Source organism: Rhinoderma darwinii, chromosome 2 (assembly GCF_050947455.1).
Source record: "Rhinoderma darwinii isolate aRhiDar2 chromosome 2, aRhiDar2.hap1, whole genome shotgun sequence".
Taxonomy (NCBI): Eukaryota; Metazoa; Chordata; class Amphibia; order Anura; family Rhinodermatidae; genus Rhinoderma; species Rhinoderma darwinii.
The window spans coordinates 89,684,991-89,704,832 of NC_134688.1; the positions used below are offsets into that span (position 1 = coordinate 89,684,991).

Below are 19,842 nucleotides of genomic sequence, written 5' to 3' on the forward strand. Positions count from 1 at the left end.
AATAGACCAGGGAGGCTGAGGGAAATTAAGTTCACTGTGACTTGCCTGACAGCCCGTCAGCTGATACTGTACAAGCTGTGTACAACAGCTTGTGTCTGCTGTGCCAAGGGCAGATAGCATGTGTAGCGTTACTTTTGGTTGGTTTGGTTCCTCCTCGTTTCACCTCTGCTCCTTCTCAACGATACATTTTTTGGGGGTTTTGATTTGGTTTGTCTGTTTGTTGTCCCCTGTTTGTTTTCTTTTTTTGTCTTCAAGTACAGTGCTCTAATCTGCTTTGCGTCATACTCATTTTTGTCCCAGTCTTTGTGTGATACACACTGCTTCCCCACTCTTTTCTGTTAAAAAAAAAGTGCACCCACTAAATAGTCCCTTGAAGGGCTACCGGGGTCAAATTTAAGTTGATTACATTACACAACTGCCACTTGCCCCCAGAAAGCCCTCTATGCTAGTCAGTAGCGCATAGAGGTTGCCTTGACCCTTAGGGCTCATTCACACGAGCATGAATCTCGTACGTGTCCTGTGCGTTGAAACAACGCACAGCACGCGGTCCCATTGACTTCAATGGGGCTATTCACACATGCGTGAGCTTTCAGGCAGTGAGTGTCTGTTTCGTGAAACTCACTGCATGTCTTCACGCACCTAGCCGCCCATTGAAGTCAACGGGTGCATGAAAGCTGCGGACAGCACTCAGATGCACATCCGTGTGTTGTCCCTGTTTTACACATCAATTACATTGTAGAAAAAGAAAAGAAGTGCTTGTGGGTGCGTGAAAAACACATGACACTTGCAAAGCACACTGATTCATAACGCAACGCACATGGACAGGTTACGCGCGTTTTTTACGCACGTAAATCTGTCACGCTCTTGTGAATGTAGCCAAAGACTTGTTAGTCTGTGTTCACATCACATTTGTGATGTGTGTTTAGCATATATATGTATATGCTGATGTGCCCATAGACTTAAAAAGCCAAATGTACGCCCCAAAAAAGTATGGAATATATTTGGCTAGTATATTTCTTTAAAAAAAAAACCTTTATTGAAAAGCGTAGTTAATTATGCTTTTGAATACAAGAAGATTCCGCAAAAAAAAAAAAGTATACCATGCTGTATCTATTATTTATACAATGAGAGTCAACGCCAAATGCCGGCAACTGTAGCATGTAACTAGTTAGTTGCACTTTAGCAAACCGAATAATACCCCGAATGATACTAGTGGTCCTAGTGACTAATTAAAACTAAACCAGAACAAGAAACAAGTCACGACCAGGTGTTTGAAAAAATACAAATAATCTTTATTAAAGTCAATTAGACACATGGAGACATGGAGTCTCCATGTGTCTAATTGACTTTAATAAAGATTATTTGTATTTTTTCAAACACCTGGTCGTGACTTGTTTCTTGTTCTGGTTTAGTTGCACTTTGCATATGTTCAGCGGCACACTTGCACGCCAATCGTATGCCGTGATGTGAACTTAGCCTTAGTTGAGGAGGTGCTACTAAGAAGTCTATGGGTGTCATAGGAGCTTTGTCAATGCTATTTCTTGGCAGATAGACAACACTAGGGGCACAGGAAGAAGCATATGGGGTGCACTTCCTTTTAATCCCCCGGGTTTTTACTTCATAGAACTGTTTAGTGGTTGCATTGGTACACAGTTTAACTTTTGCCATTTGTCTGGTGAGAAGCACTTTTTTTTAGCACATATACCGTTCAAAAGTTTAGGGTCACTTAGAAATTTCCTTATTTTTGAAAGAAAAGCACAGTTTTTTTCAATGAAGATAACATTAAATTAATCAGAAATACACTCTATACATTGTTAATGTGCTAAATGACTATTCTAGCTGCAAACGTCTGGTTTTTAATGCAATATCTACATAGGTGTATAGAGGCCCATTTCCAGCAACCATCACTCCAGTGTTCTAATGGTACATTGTGTTTGCTAACTGTGTTAAAAGGCTAATGGATGATTAGAAAACCCTTGTGCAATTATGTTAGCACCGCTGTAAACAGTTTTACTGTTTAGAGGAGCTATTAAACTGACCTTCCTTTGAGCTAGTTGAGAATCTGGAGCATTACATTTGTGGGTTTGATTAAACTCTCAAAATGGCTAGAAAAAGAGAGCTTTCATGTGAAACTCGACAGTCTATTCTTGTTCTTAGAAATGAAGGCTATTCCATGCGAGAAATTGCCAAGAAACGGAAGATTTCCTACAACGGTGTGTACTACTCCCTTCACAGGACAGCACACACAGGCTCTAACCAGAGTAGAAAGAGAAGTGGGAGGCCCCGCTGCACAACTGAGCAACAAGACAAGTACATTAGAGTCTTTAGTTTGAGAAATAGATGCCTCACAGGTCCTCTACTGGCAGCTTCCTTAAATAGTACTCGCAAAACGCCAGGGTCAACGACTACAGTGAAGAGGCGACTCCGGGATACTGGCCTTCAGGGCAGAGTGGAAAAGAAAAAGCCATATCTGAGACTAGCTAATAAAAGGAAAAGATTAATATGGGCAAAAGCACACAGACATTGGACAGAGGAAGATTGGAAAAAAGTGTTATGGACAGACGAATCGAAGTTTGAGGTGTTTGGATCACACAGAAGAACATTTATGAAATGCAGAACAACTGAAAAGATGCTGTAAGAGTGCCTGACACCATCTGTCAAGCATGGTGGAGGTAATGTGATGGTCTGGGGTTGCTTTGGTGCTGGTAAAGTGGGAGATTTGTACAAGGTAAAAGGGATTTTGAATAAGGAAGGCTATCACTCCATTTTGCAACGCCATGCCATACCCTGTGGACAGCGCTTGATTGTAGCCAATTTCATCCTACAACAGGACAATGACCCAAAGCACACCTCCAAATTATGCAAGAACTATTTAGGGAAGAAGCAGGCAGCTGGTATTCTATCTGTAATGGAGTGGCCAGCGCAGTCACCAGATCTCAACCCCATAGAGCTGTTGTGGGAGCAGCTTGACCGTATGGTATGCAAGAAGTGCCCATCAAGCCAATCCAACTTGTGGGAGGGGCTTCTGGAAGCATGGGGTGAAATTTCTCCCGATTACCTCAGCAAATTGACAGCTAGAATGCCAAAGGTCTGCAATGCTGTAATTGCTGCAAATGGAGCATTCATTGACGAAAGCAAAGTTTGAAGGAGAAAATTATTATTTCAAATAAAAATCATTATTTCTAACCTTGTCTATGTCTCGACTATATTTTCTAGTCATTTTGCAACTCATTTTATAAATATAAGTTTGAGTTTTCATGGAAAACACAAAATTGTCTGGGTGACCCCAAACTTTTGAATGGTAGTGCATATATGTATATATATATATATATATATATATATATATATATATATATATATATATATATACATACAGTATAAAACTGTACTGAGACTTAAAACAAGAGCAACAACACAAATACAGTGAATAAAATGTATGGGTTAGCTGGAAAGAATGAACACATTATGTTATGTATTAAGCACATTCAGTACAGTAGGAGTGGATGACTGCTGGAGTGCTGACACATTGCGATATTGACTAATAAGTAACAGGATCCCAGCTGAATGACGCCTGCAATTCACTGAATGGAAACACTTCTCTTTGTGGTTGTCTTTGTTTCTTTTCTCTTTATTAAGGATAATTGTTTGTTTTAAGATTTGCTTTGTTCCTATGCTCACAATAGCAACAACACTTACAGAAAGTCCATTCAATTAATCCTCACTGAGATCACATTTCCTTTATTTGTGCCGCATGGTGAAAACCTGCTCATCAACCGAACAAAAGACAGTGAAGAGTAAAGAGACCAATTTCCTTTTTACTGACCAAATTATTCCGTTACTTGGAAATATTATCCTCTTTTTTTTTTTGTCGTTCTTTCTGTACAATCATCCCGATACAGTTCTCTACTGATATCATATTGGTGATGAGGGTCATTGCCCGACCAATATTTTCCACAGTGCTTTTATAAGATGTAGCAAGATGAAGACAACACCTATCCATATAACTTATTGGTGCATATGGTCATCTTAAAAGGGGGTCTTTATCAGAGACCAGAATGGAGAGCCGCTCCGGTGAACTGGCGCTGTCCATGTGTTACTTGTTGGGCCGCTACGTAATACAACATTTTGCCTGCAGCAGTCACTGTCTTCTCGGGAAAGTTTTTGGATTTTTAAATTGAGCACTATATGTCTCGATGGTCTAAATGAGACTATTGAGACTACACGTTAGTCACTCGCATTCATGCGATTTATAATTAGTCTCAGAGGTTACTACTTTTGCACTGTCATCTTTACAATGTAATAATCTAAAGTGGGTTTTACACTGGGCAATTATCGGGTAGACAAATGCGCGTTCATCTGCTGATTATATAGTTTTAAAAAGCGTAAATATTATCATTGTCGGCAGCACATCTTCGCTTGTTGCATCGGCCAAAATTGGCCGGTGTAATAGGGTCTTAAGTGAATAGGTTTTGGGTTTTATCCACTTACCATGGAGATAAAGATAATGTGTGCACTCTATTAATTACACAAATCAGAATGACACTTACAGACACAACGAGTCACACACCTATGATTGATATGCGTTTCCTTTGTGGTTATATGTGGGTGTTTTGTGAGGCGGTGCCCACGTGAGCGTGTCGTGGGGTGGCTGCATATCTTTAGCGGGGCTTTTCGTGCATCCGATATATTTCTGCTTCCTCCCGGCTTACATGTTCTCTTCAAAACACCACCAAATATAATGGCTTATTATTATTGCTTTATTGTTGTCTCATTTTTTAATTTTAAATTTTTGTATTTGTAATGTACTTTGAATATGTCGATTGTCTTTATGTAAGAGTTTAACTAGTGGTTCTGATGCATATATATTTTTATATATTTTAAATATTTTTTGATATTGGTAACTTTGATGGTTAATTGTTTCTGTTGGCGTTGCCAAAATGATGTGATTTATCTAGTTTGATGCATTTTTCTATCCTGTTGATGCTGAAATCCATTTTGATAACGATACGTCACTTCTGAAGTTGGGTGTGACGGCTGATTCAATTTTGAGATTATGCAAACACCAGTACGTACCAGATGAGGTCAGAACGATCTTGAAACGCCTATTACTGGATTCAATGTTTTTTAACTTTTTTTGAGTGATTGTCTCCTCCACTCTCCTTTTACACATTTGGTGGCGCCCCTTGGATCTTGCATCTTTTTGCGTCTCTTGATGGTATATCTTGCTGGCTACGACTTCCACTGTGAGCTAGACCTTGCTCCAATCTGAAAGGGATTGTCTCTGATAAGACAACCCTTTAAGGTTAGGTTCACACCTCTTTTGGGCTCTACATTGGATACATGGCATATGCTATTAATTTGTGTGTGTGTGTGTGTGTGTGTGTGTGTGTGTGTATATATATATGTGTATATATATATCAACTGTAATGAAAAGGGTAGGTGACTGCCCGTTTCAATACAACTGCATGCAAAAAAACAAAAAAAACATATGGCACGGTATATTTAATTTTTTTCAATGTGAGTTATTGGGAGACGTATGAAACTGTATGGACATACCTTTTCATATGTCTGGCGGTCCCACAGCAAATCTAGTCTTGTTGATGTTGCATTTTCTGTGCATTAGGTAGACTATGTAATGGAGTAGATTTATCTGCAGCCCTATGTAGAACTGCAGATAACACAAGATACCTTATATCTTGAGGTCTCAATACCTTAGGCCAAATGACAAACTCAGCCCCGCTACTCTCTGTTTATAAGGTTTACTTGGTGAAAATAAACCCTGCTATTACTGACAATATTTTTCTTGTTTAATAATTAATGAAAAGTTTCTGTTCTGATCCGGTACTGTCATAGAGTGTCGTATTTCCCAAATGCTTAAGACTTGTGACGCTCCTCTCAGCATGTGTAGAGAAAGTTTTGCTCAGCACGCTGGGTATTACAGCATGTGTTAAGGTTCTAAAGTGGAGACAGAGGGATAAACTTAGACCTGTTTTTATCGCTGTTTGTTATGGCTGCCACCTAAACTAATTAAAAACGCAATTATCATGTTTTGCAGCGAGATAATTAGGCTGTTTGTTTTACGGAATCTAGGACATTTCTACTGAAATAGCTTTTGTAATGTGGGTTTTATGTAAAGTGGGTATGTGCCCCATCCAGAAGTCACTGTCTGCGAGGAAAATAAAAATAAATGAACATTATACATCAGGGGTCAGATCAAAGCAAACTGCCGGAGCACGGATAAATTGTCATGAGATTGAACTTTTCATTTGTTATTAAGCTTATATATAAATACGTAGATTCCTTTATCCTGAGCCATTGTCTTTAGTTAGTAAATCTAAAGCTGACCGTACACATAAGATAGCTGCTGGGCCCTTATTCAGCCAACCACTATCTCCCTCAACCTCCCTATAAACGCTCGGCTCCCACTTCAAACACCCGTTTATCCCCCCCCGTCACAACGAAGTAAACATCCCCGTTCCTCGTTTCTTGTGACGTCAGGGGTAGTCGCGGATGCATCTATACACCCATAGATTGTCGATGGATTCTGCCAACTTTTATCTTATGTGTATGGGCAGCTTTATATATCTACCAAAAGAATTTCAAGCATAACACTACATCAGGGGCGGACATACCGCATGTGCAGCCGGTGCAGCTGCACAAGGGCCCCGCGTGGGAAGGGGGCCCGTTCCTCTGCTGGCCGACTCAGTTCTCAGCTGCGCGATGCTGAGGACTGAGACAGAGGCCCGTGGACAGTAGCTGCGAGCCAGTGGCGTAACTACCACAGTAGCAGCAGTAGCAGCTGCTACGGGGCATGGGGGGGCCCGTGTCGCCCTGACAGTCAGGCACATTACATTATATGCCACTGCCAGGCCTGGAGGCACGGGCCCCCTCATGCCTAGTAGTAGCATCACGAGTCACGAACATCACGAGTCACTAACATTACACTAGGCATCCGGGGGGGGGGGCCCGGTGACAGCCACGGGGGGGGGGGGGGGGTGTCCGGGGGCACGGTGATATTCACTGCACACTGTGCACTCCACTGATAGTCCTCCCACACACAGTGGAAGAGGACATGGTAGGAGGAGCGCTCAGGCAGGGGAGAGGACAGGGGGCGGAGCTAAACGACCGACGCGAGACTTAGGGCGGAGGACAGTACAGTCAGGAGCCAAGGACTGCCGGAGTAAAGTCAGGACTGCCGGAGTACTAGCATCCCATAGGACGGGCGGAGGACGTGCAGACTGCAGAGGACAGGTACATGATGTACATCAAATAAAAAAGTTCATTTGAGAAGGGAAAAGTTTTTAGGTAGAAAAATCTGCCTCATAATTCCTTCCGGAATTTTGAGGCATATTTTGAACACTTCCCGCGTTTTTGTTGCGTTTTTTGGTGACGTTTTTCGGCCTTCGGGCCGTGGGCAGAAAAACGCAGCAAAAAATGCATTTTCTGCCTGCCATTGTTGTCAATGGGAAGTTGGAGACAGAAACGTCCGAAGAAAGGGCATTAGGCTATGTTTACACTGAGTATTTTGACGAGTTTTTTGACGCGGAAACCGCGTCGCAAAACTCGTCAAAAACTGACAGAAAATGCCTCCCATTGATTTCAATGGGAGGCGTCGGCGTCTTTTTCCCGCGAGCAGTAAAACTGCCTCGCGGGAAAAAGAAGTGACATGCCCTATCTTCGGGTGTTTACACCTCTGACCTCCCATTGACTTCAATGGGAGGCAGAGAAAGCGTATTTCGCGGTGTTTTATGCCCGCAGCGGTCAATGGCCGCGGGCCAAAAACGCCGCAAGAATCGGCGTGCAGGCAGAGGAAAATCTGCCTCAAACTTCCAAACGGAACTTTGAGGCAGATATTCCTCCTGCAAAATACTCTGTGTGAACATAGCCTAACGCTTCTTTTTCCCGCAGGCGTTTTTTATGGTTTTCAATAGGAGGCACTTTCTGACGTTTTTTGCCATGGTTTTCGCGTAAAAAAACTCAGTGTGAACTCCCCCTAACATAGTGGCGTAACTACCGCTATAGCAGCCGTAGCGGCTGCTACGGGGCCCGCGGCATGAGGGGGCCCGTGTCGCCCGCCGGCACGGGCCCCCACCATGGCCGGAGGCTCCGCTAGCTGCCGCTATGGCTGCTACAGCGCAACACCACTGAACACTACGGCAGAGCAGGGAGGTATCTCCCCGCTCTGCCATTAAACATAAGACATGTATCCCCTCTCCACAGGATCTCCACAGGACATGTATCCCCTCTCCACAGGATATACACAGGACAGGGGATACATGTGTGATCGCTGGCATTGATAGGGAGAACGGGGGACTGAAAGTCCCCTGAAGTTCTCCATCACAAACCTCGGACTTCCGGGGTCTGTGTCGGCAGCTCCGTAGAAATTAATGGAGCGCCGGTCGCGCTTGTGCGCATGCGTGACCAGCGCTCCTTTCATTTTTCTTGAGCTGCCGACACAGACGCCGGAAGTCAGAGGTTAGTCATGGAGAACTTCAGGGGACTTTCAGTCCCCCGTTCTCCCTATCGCTGCCAGCGATCACACATGTATCCCCTGTCCTGTGTATATCCTGAGGAGAGGGGATACATGTCTTTTGTCTTTTCACACTGTAGGTCGCATTTTTTGGGGGGGTTGGGGCTGTATGGCGTTCCCTACAGGGGGGGCTGTATAGCGTTCCCTACAGGGGGGCTGTATGGTGGTCCCTACAGGGGGGGCTGTATGGCGTTCCCTACAGGGGGGACTGTATGGCGTTCCCTACAGGGGGGCTGTATGGCGGTCCCTACAGGGGGGGGGCTGTATGGAGTTCCCTACAGGGGCGGCTGTATGGCATTCCCTACAGACCCCCCTGTAGGGAACGCCATACAGACACCCTGTAGATAACGCCATACAGACCCCCCTGTAGATATCCTCATTGGTGTGCTGCTGAGGACAGTAGTTCCACAGCAAATCGCTGTTGAGGGCATTGATTGGCTGCAGCGGTCATGTGCCATCGACCGCGCGTCACCACAGCAGCTTTGTAAACACAGAAAGGGATAGGGGCTGCGGAGGGGGAACGGAGGCGCCGGAGGAGGTGAGTATAGGTTTTTCATTTTCTTTGCCCACATTTAGGGACTTAGTTTAGATAAGAATTTAACCCGGAAAAAAATGTGTTACTTGTGTTCTAAACTGGTAATAAAATGTACAATATAAATCTTCCTTCATAATTTTTATTAGTAAGGTTTATTTTTATATGCATATATATGTTTAGGTAACTTTGTCGGTATTGGGGGGGGGGGCGGGGGGGCCCTGGCACATTATCTGCACAGGGGCCTTTTGCAGTCTGTGTCCGCCACTGCACTACATTTTAGACCACATTCCCCTCCAAATAGTAAATCTTGCATATGAATGTTCCTATAAGTGGGGACAGGATGTTTCAACTATAGTCAGCCATATTGGAGGCCTTGGAGACCTGTGTTTGGTAACCCGGTCATCTACCTGCATACATGTATGTAACTCACTCCTTAGTCATCATTGCCATGACCCGTCTGAGCCTATTTGGATAAGTAAACTAGGCGAATACACCTTACACCATAGTAGGAATTACCTACATGACAGCATACACGCACCATGGATGCTAACAATCCAAACACCTCATCTTAGGGTTTCCATTCATTTAAATGTAAAGAACATCCAGGTGTAAAACAGCTATAAAAATGACAAAATAAATAATGACACTAAAAAAAAGAATATATATATATTTATACTAAAATAATAAACTGTTACAATGGAATTGCTAACATGCAGCTGAATAGCCGATTGATTTAGCCCTATAAGTATCTAGGGAAATCCTACTCATGCTGTTGTTTGACCCTGGATTGAACTTTTTCAGTAGCCCTCGGTCCTATAATTTGTAGATTTGTCCCATACTGATGGTAGCACATCTGACCGGAAAATGGTACATTTTAGGAAGTAAATACAATTTTTTTTAAATAAGTACGCATTTTGGCTGTAGAAAGTTTGTAAACTCTTTATTGCTCTGTTTCTTTTAGTCATAGTTATATATTCGGTTAATGAGGACAATCCCATTTTTAATAGAAGCTGCTGATTGTTGCTGGTCCGGCTTCTCTAAACACCGGCCATCAGATTATCAGGGGAAGCCGCCTCTGGCCAGTCATTTCCCCAGCAGCCGCCTCTTCAGTGGAAATGTACCATTAAAGGGCGGTTCTGCCAAAGTAGGAGCTTATTTTACAAAGCGGCTCTCCGTTCTGGTTTATAGAGAGGAGACACCGCCTCTGATATCCATAAGTCTTAATTCTGCATATGGACACAAATGGCCTCATGATTGTTAATGTAAAATCTAAGACGTTGCTAAGTAACTATTGCACTCTAAGCAAAGTATTATTTATTTTCATGTTAGATGTTTATATTGGTTCTAGTAAATTTTGCAGTAGCTTTATTATACAGTAAAAGTGCTGGACTATGTTTATTCTTTTAGTTACCTTTCTATTAAAGAGGACCTTTCAGCTCTTCTGCCTGTTTTAGTAAATACTTGTATTACCCATAAAACTACATTTCTGGGGCACCTTTTCTTAGAAATATATATTGTGCCATTCCTCTATTATTCCTCCTGGAAATGTATGAATAAATTGACAACTGAGCATCACCATTGCTCTTGTTAACAGAATGGATCCTTACACAATCTGACATTGTTAGTAATAATTGGACGGTGTCAGAATTTGAGGGGACAAGCCCTTTTCTTTTTTTGTGTGAGAGTTTGGAAGGCCCCCTAAATCACACTTTTTCCTATGTGAATCTATCTTTAAAGGGCAGAAGTGATAAACATAGTGACTAACATCTTTTGCTGCTGTTCTTTTCAGTAGAAGAGTTCTTGGTTATCATTTGGTACAGGAGTTAGTTTATGTACACTCAATGCTGCCGAAACAAATTACTATAACGGGCCTTATAAACCTTATATTGTGAGCATTCCAGAAATATTAGATAATTCCTTTTAATGCATGAAAAATCGTAAAAATCTGAAAATACTTTATTTAAAAAAAAATAAAGATGTTTAGATATTTGTAGTTACAAAGTACTTCACCTATTCTCTGTTCGCACTACCCATACTTCTGGTATGAGGAATGAATCAAGATAGATCCTGCTGACTTAGGCCTCATGCACAAGACCGTGCAGTATTTACGTGCCCTACTTTTTCACATTTACGGACCGCGCTGCTATACTTATTACTCTGAGCATGGTACGCAAATGCGGATGGAACTCCGCGCTCTGTGTCTGTGCAGTATTTACTGACCGTAGGAGCGTGGTCTGTAAATGTGAAAAAAGAGGGCATGTCCTATTTTTTGCAGCTTATTTCTACGGCACGAACACACACCTGTAAATATATGGGTAGGTGTCCGTGGCCGATAGAAATTAATATGTCAGTATTTTATCCACAATTACGGATCCGTAATTGCGGATGAAATCTACATTCATGTGCATGAGGCCTTACATTAGGGTCCTTGAGTTTTTTGTCAGGTTTCTAGTGGGAATCGGGTCCGGAGGATATCAGTTGGAGCTTAGCTGCGGCTGGGAAAAGTTAGGAAACTGTTATTTTTCTTGCTAACTTATGCAAAGACAGAACATATCGCCATACACTGATCACTGGGTTAATAAGCCAATCATATCTACTGATTGGAACAGTCATGCACATGGGAACCCCATTCACATGAAGTCTTTTTGTAAACCTGGCTACCCTGGAAATATTACGGTATGCCAACCCTACATTGTACTGAAAACCACAGATAACACATTGTGATTTCTTGAGAAGGTGTAACAATTTCAGTTGTACTGTACTGGAAGCTTAACCCTGCTACATCTGTAAGTACCTGATTCTTCTTCAATGTTCTAGATAACCGGCTTTTCGAGCTATGTTGGTCTAATACATGGTGGATGAAGGACAACTATTACAGTGTTCAACAACGCCTGGAGGCAACTGGATAAATCTGTAACTGTTAATGCATCTCTTCATAAAAATACCGATTTTTATGGCATCCGATGACCGTAGAAAGCCGGGTAACAACCAGTGACAACTGATATATGGGCTGTTACTGCATTTGCGTAAAGCCGTTGTATCGTTTTATTAATTTAGGCTTTTTGAGCAGAGAATGTCTAGTTCTCTGCATTTGTTGTATTCTGTATGGTCTAAAACAATCCTGAGAGGCGATCTCAGGGGCTGCTGCTTGCATCATGTGTATGTCTGCTTAAACACGAGCAAGGATGTTTGTCCAGGCAGAAAAGCAGTCCAGTCAAGATGCATTCATTGATTTTTATGTGTTTTCTTTCCACTGCCTCTGTTTCCCAAAATCTCCGTTCATAGCAGATTTGGACCACATAATATGTGCCCTGTTTAGTAAGGTTTTTATTAACTAAAGCAAGACACCATTGAGGTGAAGTGAATAACATTGATTATCTGATTGCAATGGCGCCTGCCAAGGGGTAGGATATATTAGGCAGCACATGAACAGTCAGTTCCTGAAGTTGATGTGTTGGAACCTTGATAAATGGGCAAGTGTAAAGATCTAGGCAACTTTGACAAGGGGAAAATTGTGATGGCTAGATGACTGTAATAAAGTACCTCCAAAACGGCAAGTCTTATGGGGTGTTCCTGGTATGCAATAGTTAGTACCTACCAAAAGTGCTACAAGTCTGGAGAACCAGGGTCAGGGGCGCCGAAGGCTCATTAATGAGCGTGGGAAGTGAAGGCTAACCCGTCTTATCCGATCCCACAGAATAGTTACTGTATCACAAATTGCTGAAAAAGTTAATGCTGGCTATGAGAGGAAGGGGTCGTGCTGTGTTTGGGGCTGAATAGGAGCAGTCTGTTTAGAGTGCCCATGCCCTGTCCTCCGCCGAATGTGCCCACTATGGAAAGTGAGCATCAGAACTGGACCAAGGAGCAATGGAAGAAGATGACGTGGTCTGATGAATCACATTTATTTGACATCATGTGGACGGCTGGGTGCATATGCTTCACTTACATGGCGAACAAATGGCAACACAGGATGTTCTATGGGAAGAAGCCAAGTCCGCGGAGGCAGTGTTAAGCTCTGGACAATGTCCTGCTGGGGAACCTTGTGTAATGCCATTAATGTGGATGCTACTTTAAAGTAGGTAGGTGGTACCTGTCAAACATTGGCAATGGTATTCCTCCATGGCAATGGTATTCCCTAATGGCAGTGGCCTCTTTCATCAGGATAATGTGCCTGCCACACTGCAAAAATTATTCAGGAATAGTTTGAGGAGCATGACAAAGAGTTCAAGGTGTTGACTTGGCCACCAAATTCCCTAGATCTCATTTCGATCGGGCATCTGTGGAATATGCTGGAAAAACAAATTCGATCCATGGAAGCCCCACTTTGCAGCTTACGGGACTTAAAGAGGCTCTGTCACCAGATTTTGCAACCCCTATCTGCTATTGCAGCAGATAGGCGCTGCAATGTAGATTACAGTAACGTTTTTATTTTTAAAAAAACGAGCATTTTTGGCCAAGTTATGACCATTTTCGTATTTATGCAAATGAGGCTTGCAAAAGTACAACTGGGCGTGTTGAAAAGTAAAAGTACAACTGGGCGTGTATTATGTGCGTACATCGGGGCGTGTTTACTACTTTTACTAGCTGGGCGTTCTGATGAGAAGTATCATCCACTTCTCTTCAGAACGCCCAGCTTCTGGCAGTGCAGATTTGTGACGTCACTCACAGGCCCTGCATCGTGTCGGCACCAGAGGCTACAGTTGATTCTGCAGCAGCATTTGCAGGTAAGTAGCTACATCGACTTACCTGCAAACGCTGATGCTGCTGCAGAATCATCTGTAGCCTCTGGTGCCGATGTGTCCTCGCTCGTCTGACACGATGCAGGACCTGTGAGTGACGACACAGCGTGATCTCTGGAGAACACGGCTGTGTCTGCACTGCCAGAAGCTGGGCGTTGTGAAGAGAAGTGGATGATACTTCTATACACAACGCCCAGCTAGTAAAAGTAGTAAACACGCCCCGATGTACGCACATAATACACGCCCAGTTGTACTTTTACTTTTCAACACGCCCAGTTGTACTTTTGCAAGCCTCATTTGCATAAATACGAAAATGGTCATAACTTGGCCAAAAATGCTCGTTTTTTAAAAATAAAAACGTTACTGTAATCTACATTGCAGCGCCGATCTGCTGCAATAGCAGATAGGGGTTGCAAAATCTGGTGACAGAGCCTCTTTAAAGGATCTGTTGCTAACATCTTGGTGTCAGATAACACAGGACTCCTTCACAGGTCTTCTGGAGTCTATGTCTTGACGGGTCAGAGCGGAAATGAATTAAAATGAAAAGCTTAAAAATGTGATGCATCACATACAGTAGCGGAGACCTCTAGGTCCGACATTATTGGGCAGGTGTTGTTGCTGAATTCTGTCGAATCCCTATAATTCTGGGTATGGATGCAGGGCAAAATTTAATACACAGCAAGGTAAAGAATAATTAGGGATAGAAGGGTTGGGAGGAGGGTGTAGTACACACAGTGGTGTAACTACCTACCCACCCAAGGTACCTCAAGCAATTGCACAAGGAATCACATGACAGCACATCAGATCATGGCTTCATTACATCTCATATTCACTTATTCACATTATTGCATGTGAATGGGTAACATTTTGACAAGGGATCAGAAATTTTAATTGGCAGCTAAAACAGCCTCAGACTGGCAATTATCTAATGTATGTTTGGCTCCAATGATTACTCTAGTAGAGGCTTAAAGGGCGCTGTCTGAGCGAAAAATGGACATATTTCTTGAGCATATAAATTTTAGCATTCTATTACTTTCGGATGGCAATTTTAGAAATTGTATTATGAACTGAACCTCCTGTAGGTACATCCCTAGTAACAGCCCCAGTTTTTAGAAATGTGTTTCTCATAATGTTATGTGTAATGGAATTAGAAATACGGTATCCCTGTGCATTATGATTTGTATGGATCTTGAATCCTGATCTTCTACTGACACTCAAATCCAATACTCAAGTTTGGATTTTTCCTTTTAAAAGACTAACTAAATCTCTTCATGTAGAAGTCCTGCTTATTTCTAATCTAGAATCTAAGTGATAAATGTTCAAGCTTTTTCATCCTGAATATTTATGACAAGGGATTTTACCCAAGTAAATTCAAAGTTAAATGAGATCATTTATTATTAAGGAAAATGTGCTATTTATCTTTAACTAGAGATGCATTACTAGATCTTCATCTTTCATATTAGAAATTAACCTTTAGATTACAGCATGAGGACATGGTCATTTTAGGAGTTATTACAATAATGAAAAAAGAATATAATGCAAGTGACAATTAGACTGTACGGGATGGATTGTATATGTTTAGTGTTTATGTACATGGTATAAATATGTAAAACTTGTGTATTTAACTCTTTTTAAATGGTAACATTAATATTGACATGCCGTGTCTCTAGGGCAGGGGTCTCAAACTCGGCCGGGTAAGTGGGCCGCATATAGAAAAAATGGGAAGTTGACGGGCCGCATTACTTTCAAATTTGATACGATACTAAATTTTTGTTAATCAATTAGTTATTTGAACTACTATAACACTATATTACTAGCATAATAATACTACATTACTATAATAATAGCGCTAGGTTTAAAATTTGAGATATTTCTCCACGTGCTTATTTCAAAAACCCAGCTTTCCAGTTTAAGTGTCGCTAAATGCAGTCCGGCGGCTCAGTTAGCACACATGTCAAGATTGGGCAGCCCCTTTTTAGATAGTGCCGAAGTGCCCTCTGTGGATGCTGCCGCAGTGCCCTCTGTGGATGGTGCTACAGTGCCCTCTGTAGATAAGGCCACAGTGCCCTCTGTATATAAGGCCACAGTGCCCTCTGTAGATAAGGCCACAGTGCCCTCTGTAGATAAGGCCACAGTACCCTCTGTATATAAGGCCACAGTGCCCTCTGTAGATAAGGCCACAGTGCCCTCTGTAGATAATGCAACACACCCCTAGATAATGCCAGTGTCCTCTTCAGATACTGCCACCCACCCACTTGTAGATAATGCCACAGTGCCCTCTGTAGAGGCTGCCCCAGTGCCCTCTGTAGAGGCTGCCCCAGTGCCCTCTGTAGAGGCTGCCCCAGTGCCCTCTGTAGAGGCTGCCCCAGTGCCCTCTGTAGAGGCTGCCCAAGTGCCCTCTGTAGAGGCTGTCCCATTGCCCTCTGTAGAGGCTGCCCCAGTGCCCTCTGTAGAGGCTGCCCCAGTGATGTCAGGGGCTTGCCCAGAGCTGGAGTCCCGGAGCAGAGCTGCTTCTGGCACTCTGCCTGGGATTCCAGCTCTGCTCCTGACATCACTGTCCATATATGGACAGAGATGTCAGGGGCAACCCCAGAGCTGGAGTCCCAGGTAGAGCGCTAGTAGGCTCTTCCTGGGACTCCAGCTGTGCTCCTGACATCACTGGGACTCCTGCTCTGGGGAAGCCCCTGACATCATTGTCGATCTATGGACAGCGATGTCAGAGGCTTCCCCAGAGTCCCGGAGCAGAGCCGATAATAGCGCTCTGCCCGGGACTCCGCCTTGGGGAAGACCCTGACACACTGTCCATATATGGGCAGCGATGTCAGGGAATTCCACTAAGTCCCGGAGCAGAGCCGATACTAGCGCTCTGCCCGGGACTCCGCTATGGGGAAGACCCTGACACACTGTCCACATATGGGCAGCGATGTCAGGGAATTCCACAGAGTCCCGGAGCAGAGCCGACACCAGCGCTCTGCTCGGGACTCCGGCTCTGGGGAAGCCCCAGACATCGCTGTTCATATGTGGACAGCGATGTCAGGGAATTCCACAGAGTCCCGGAGCAGAGCCGACACCAGCGCTCTGCTCGGGACTCCGGCTCTGGGGAAGCCCCAGACATCGCTGTTCATATGTGGACAGCGATGTCAGGGAATTCCACAGAGTCCAGGAGCAGAGCCGACACCAGCGCTCTGCTCCGCTCTGAGCAAGACCCTGACACACTGTCCATATATGGGCAGCGATGTCAGGGAATTCCACAGAGTCCTGGAGCAGAGCCTGTACTAGCGCTCTGCCCGGGACTCCGGCTCTGGGGAAGCCCCAGACATCGCTGTTCATATGTGGACAGTGGTGTCATGGAATTCCACAGAGTCCCGGAGCAGAGCCGACACCAGCGCTCTGCTCGGGATTCCGGCTCTGGGGAAGCCCCAGACATCGCTGTTCATATGTGGACAGCGATGTCACGGAATTCCACAGAGTCCCGGAGCAGAGCCGACACCAGCGCTCTGCTCGGGACTCCGGCTCTGGGAAGCCACAGACATCGCTGTTCATATGTGGACAGCGATGTCAGGGAATTCCACAGAGTCCAGGAGCAGAGCCGACACCAGCGCTCTGCTCCGCTCTGGGCAAGACCCTGACACACTGTCCATATATGGGCAGCGATGTCAGGGAATTCCACAGAGTCCCGGAGCAGAGCCTGTACTAGCGCTCTGCCCGGGACTCCGGCTCTGAGGAAGCCCCAGACATCGCTGTTCATATGTGGACAGCGATGTCAGGGAATTCCAGAGTCTCTGAGCAGAGCCGATACTAGCGGCTCTGTGTCCCGCGGGCCGCAGATGACAGCCCATGGGGCCGCATGCGACCCGCGGGCCGCGTGTTTGAGACCCCTGCTCTAGGGGGTACTTTAGCTGGTAACCAAAACATATTGAATATACAGTTATATAATCAATATGGGCTTAAAGTACAAACTCAGGTTTAATTTGAGAGTAGTCACATCCTAATTTGAGGAAGGGTTTAGGAATTACAGCTTTTTAATATGTAGCTGCCTCTTTTTCAAGGGACCAAAGGTAATTGGACAATTATCTTAAAAGCTATGTAATGGGCTGCATGGGCTATTCCCTCGTTAATCCATCATCAATTAAGCAGGTAAAAGGTCTGGAGTTGATTCCAGGTGCGGCATTTGCATTTGGAAGCTGTTGCTGTCAACCCACAACATGAGGTCAAAGGAGCACTCAATGCAAGTGAAACAGACCATCGTTAGGCTGAAAAAAATGAAGAAATCCATCAGAGAGATAGCACAAATGTTAGGAGCGGTCAAATAAACAGTTTGGTACATTCTTGAAAAAAAAAAAGAGCACTGGTAATCTCGTGAACTCCAAAAGGCCTAGAGGTCCACGGAAGACAACAGTGGTGGATGATCGCAGAATCCTTTCCATGGTGAAGAAAAACCCCTTCGCAACATCCACCCAAGTGAAGCACACTCTCCTGGAAGAACGTGTATCAGTATCTAAGTCTACCATAAAGAGAAGACTTCATGAGAGCAAATACAGAGGGTTCACCACAAGGTACAAACCATGAATCAGCCTCGAAAATATAAAGACCAGATTAGACTTTGCCAAACAACATCTAAAGAAGCCGCCCAGTTCTGGAACAGCATTCTTTGGACAGATGAAACTAAGATCAACCTGTACTAGAATGATGGGAGGAAGAAACTATGTAGAAGGCTTGTAAAACATGGTGGAGGCAGTGTGATGGCATGGGCATGCATGGCTGCCAAAGGCACTGGGTTACTAGTGTTTATTGTTGATGTGACTGAAGACAGAAGCAGTCGGATGAATTCTGAATTGTTCAGGGATTTACTTTCTGCTCAGATTCAACCAAATGCAGCAAGGTTGACTGGACATTGCTTCACAGTACAGATGGACATTGTCCCAAAACATACTACGAAAGCAACCCAGGAGTTTTTTAAGGCAAAGAAGTGGAATATTCTGCAATGACGAAGTCAATTTTCAGATCTCAACCCGATCGAGCTGCATTTTACTTGCTTAAAAGGAATGTGTTGCCAGAAAAACATGTTGTTTTTTTTTAATTAAACATTTAGTGTGTAGGTGATTAAACATTGTTCAAATTTTTTTTATTTTTTTCACGAGTCAGGAAATATTATAAATTAGATTCTAATTTATAATATTTCCCATTGCAGGTCACTAGGTGGAGCTATTCCCAAAATTGCAGCATTGCAAAATTGGGTAAAAAGCCCTCGCTCTAGTGAGCTCTCAGCATCCCCCCCTCCTTTATCCTGGCTAGTGCCGGGATAAACGAGGGGTTTGAACGGTGTATCCTCCTACACTGTGTGTCGCCATTTTTTGAGCTAACACACAGTGTAGTAGGTTTACATACAGTAGTAAACGTACACAAACACGAACATACATTGAAATCTCTTACCTGCTCCTGCCGCCGCGGCTCCCTCCGGCCCGTCCGCTCCGTCTGCTGCCGCTGGTCCAAGTGCACAAGTCCGGAAGCCGCGACCGGAAGTAGTAATCTTACTGTCCGGCCGCGACTTCCGGTCCACAGGAAAATGGCGCCAACGGCGCCAATTTCAAATTGGACTGTGTGGGAGCGGCGCATGCGCAGTTCCCACACAGACGGCGTACACAGAAGTGGATGGGACGGGAGCCGTTCGCAGTCCCTATGGGACTGTGGCTGCCGTATTCCATGTCTGTATGTGTCGTTAATCGACACATACAGAAATGGAACAAAAAATGGCAGCCCCCATAGGGAAGAAAAAGTGTAAAAATAAGAAAAAGTAAAACACAAACACACAAATAAATATAAACGTTTTTAATAAAGCACTAACATCTTTAACATATGAAAAAAAAATTTGTGATGACACTGTTCCTTTAAGACAAAACTTAACGCAGAAAGACCCACAAACAAGCAACAACTGAAGACAGCTGCAGTAAAGGCCGGGCAAAGCATCACAAAGGAGGAAACCCAGAGTTTGGGGATGTTCACGGGTTCCAGACTTCAGGCAGGCATTGCCTGCAAAG

The 19,842-nt window shown here is 43.9% G+C and overlaps 1 protein-coding gene across 4 annotated transcripts in view; it reads left to right on the plus strand.

Annotated features, from left to right (window-relative positions):
• Nucleotides 1–19,842, plus strand: part of PDE1B (phosphodiesterase 1B) — a 308,494-nt gene that overhangs the window by 210,685 nt on the left and 77,967 nt on the right. Inside the window, exon 1 of one of the 4 annotated variants that reach the window (XM_075851892.1) lies at nt 7,002–7,251. The exons of the other annotated variants lie outside the window; for them this stretch is intronic. The gene's annotated coding sequence lies outside the window, so the exon portion shown is untranslated. Of the gene's footprint in view, nt 1–7,001; nt 7,252–19,842 lie in introns of those variants that run through there. 4 annotated transcript variants of the gene reach the window in all.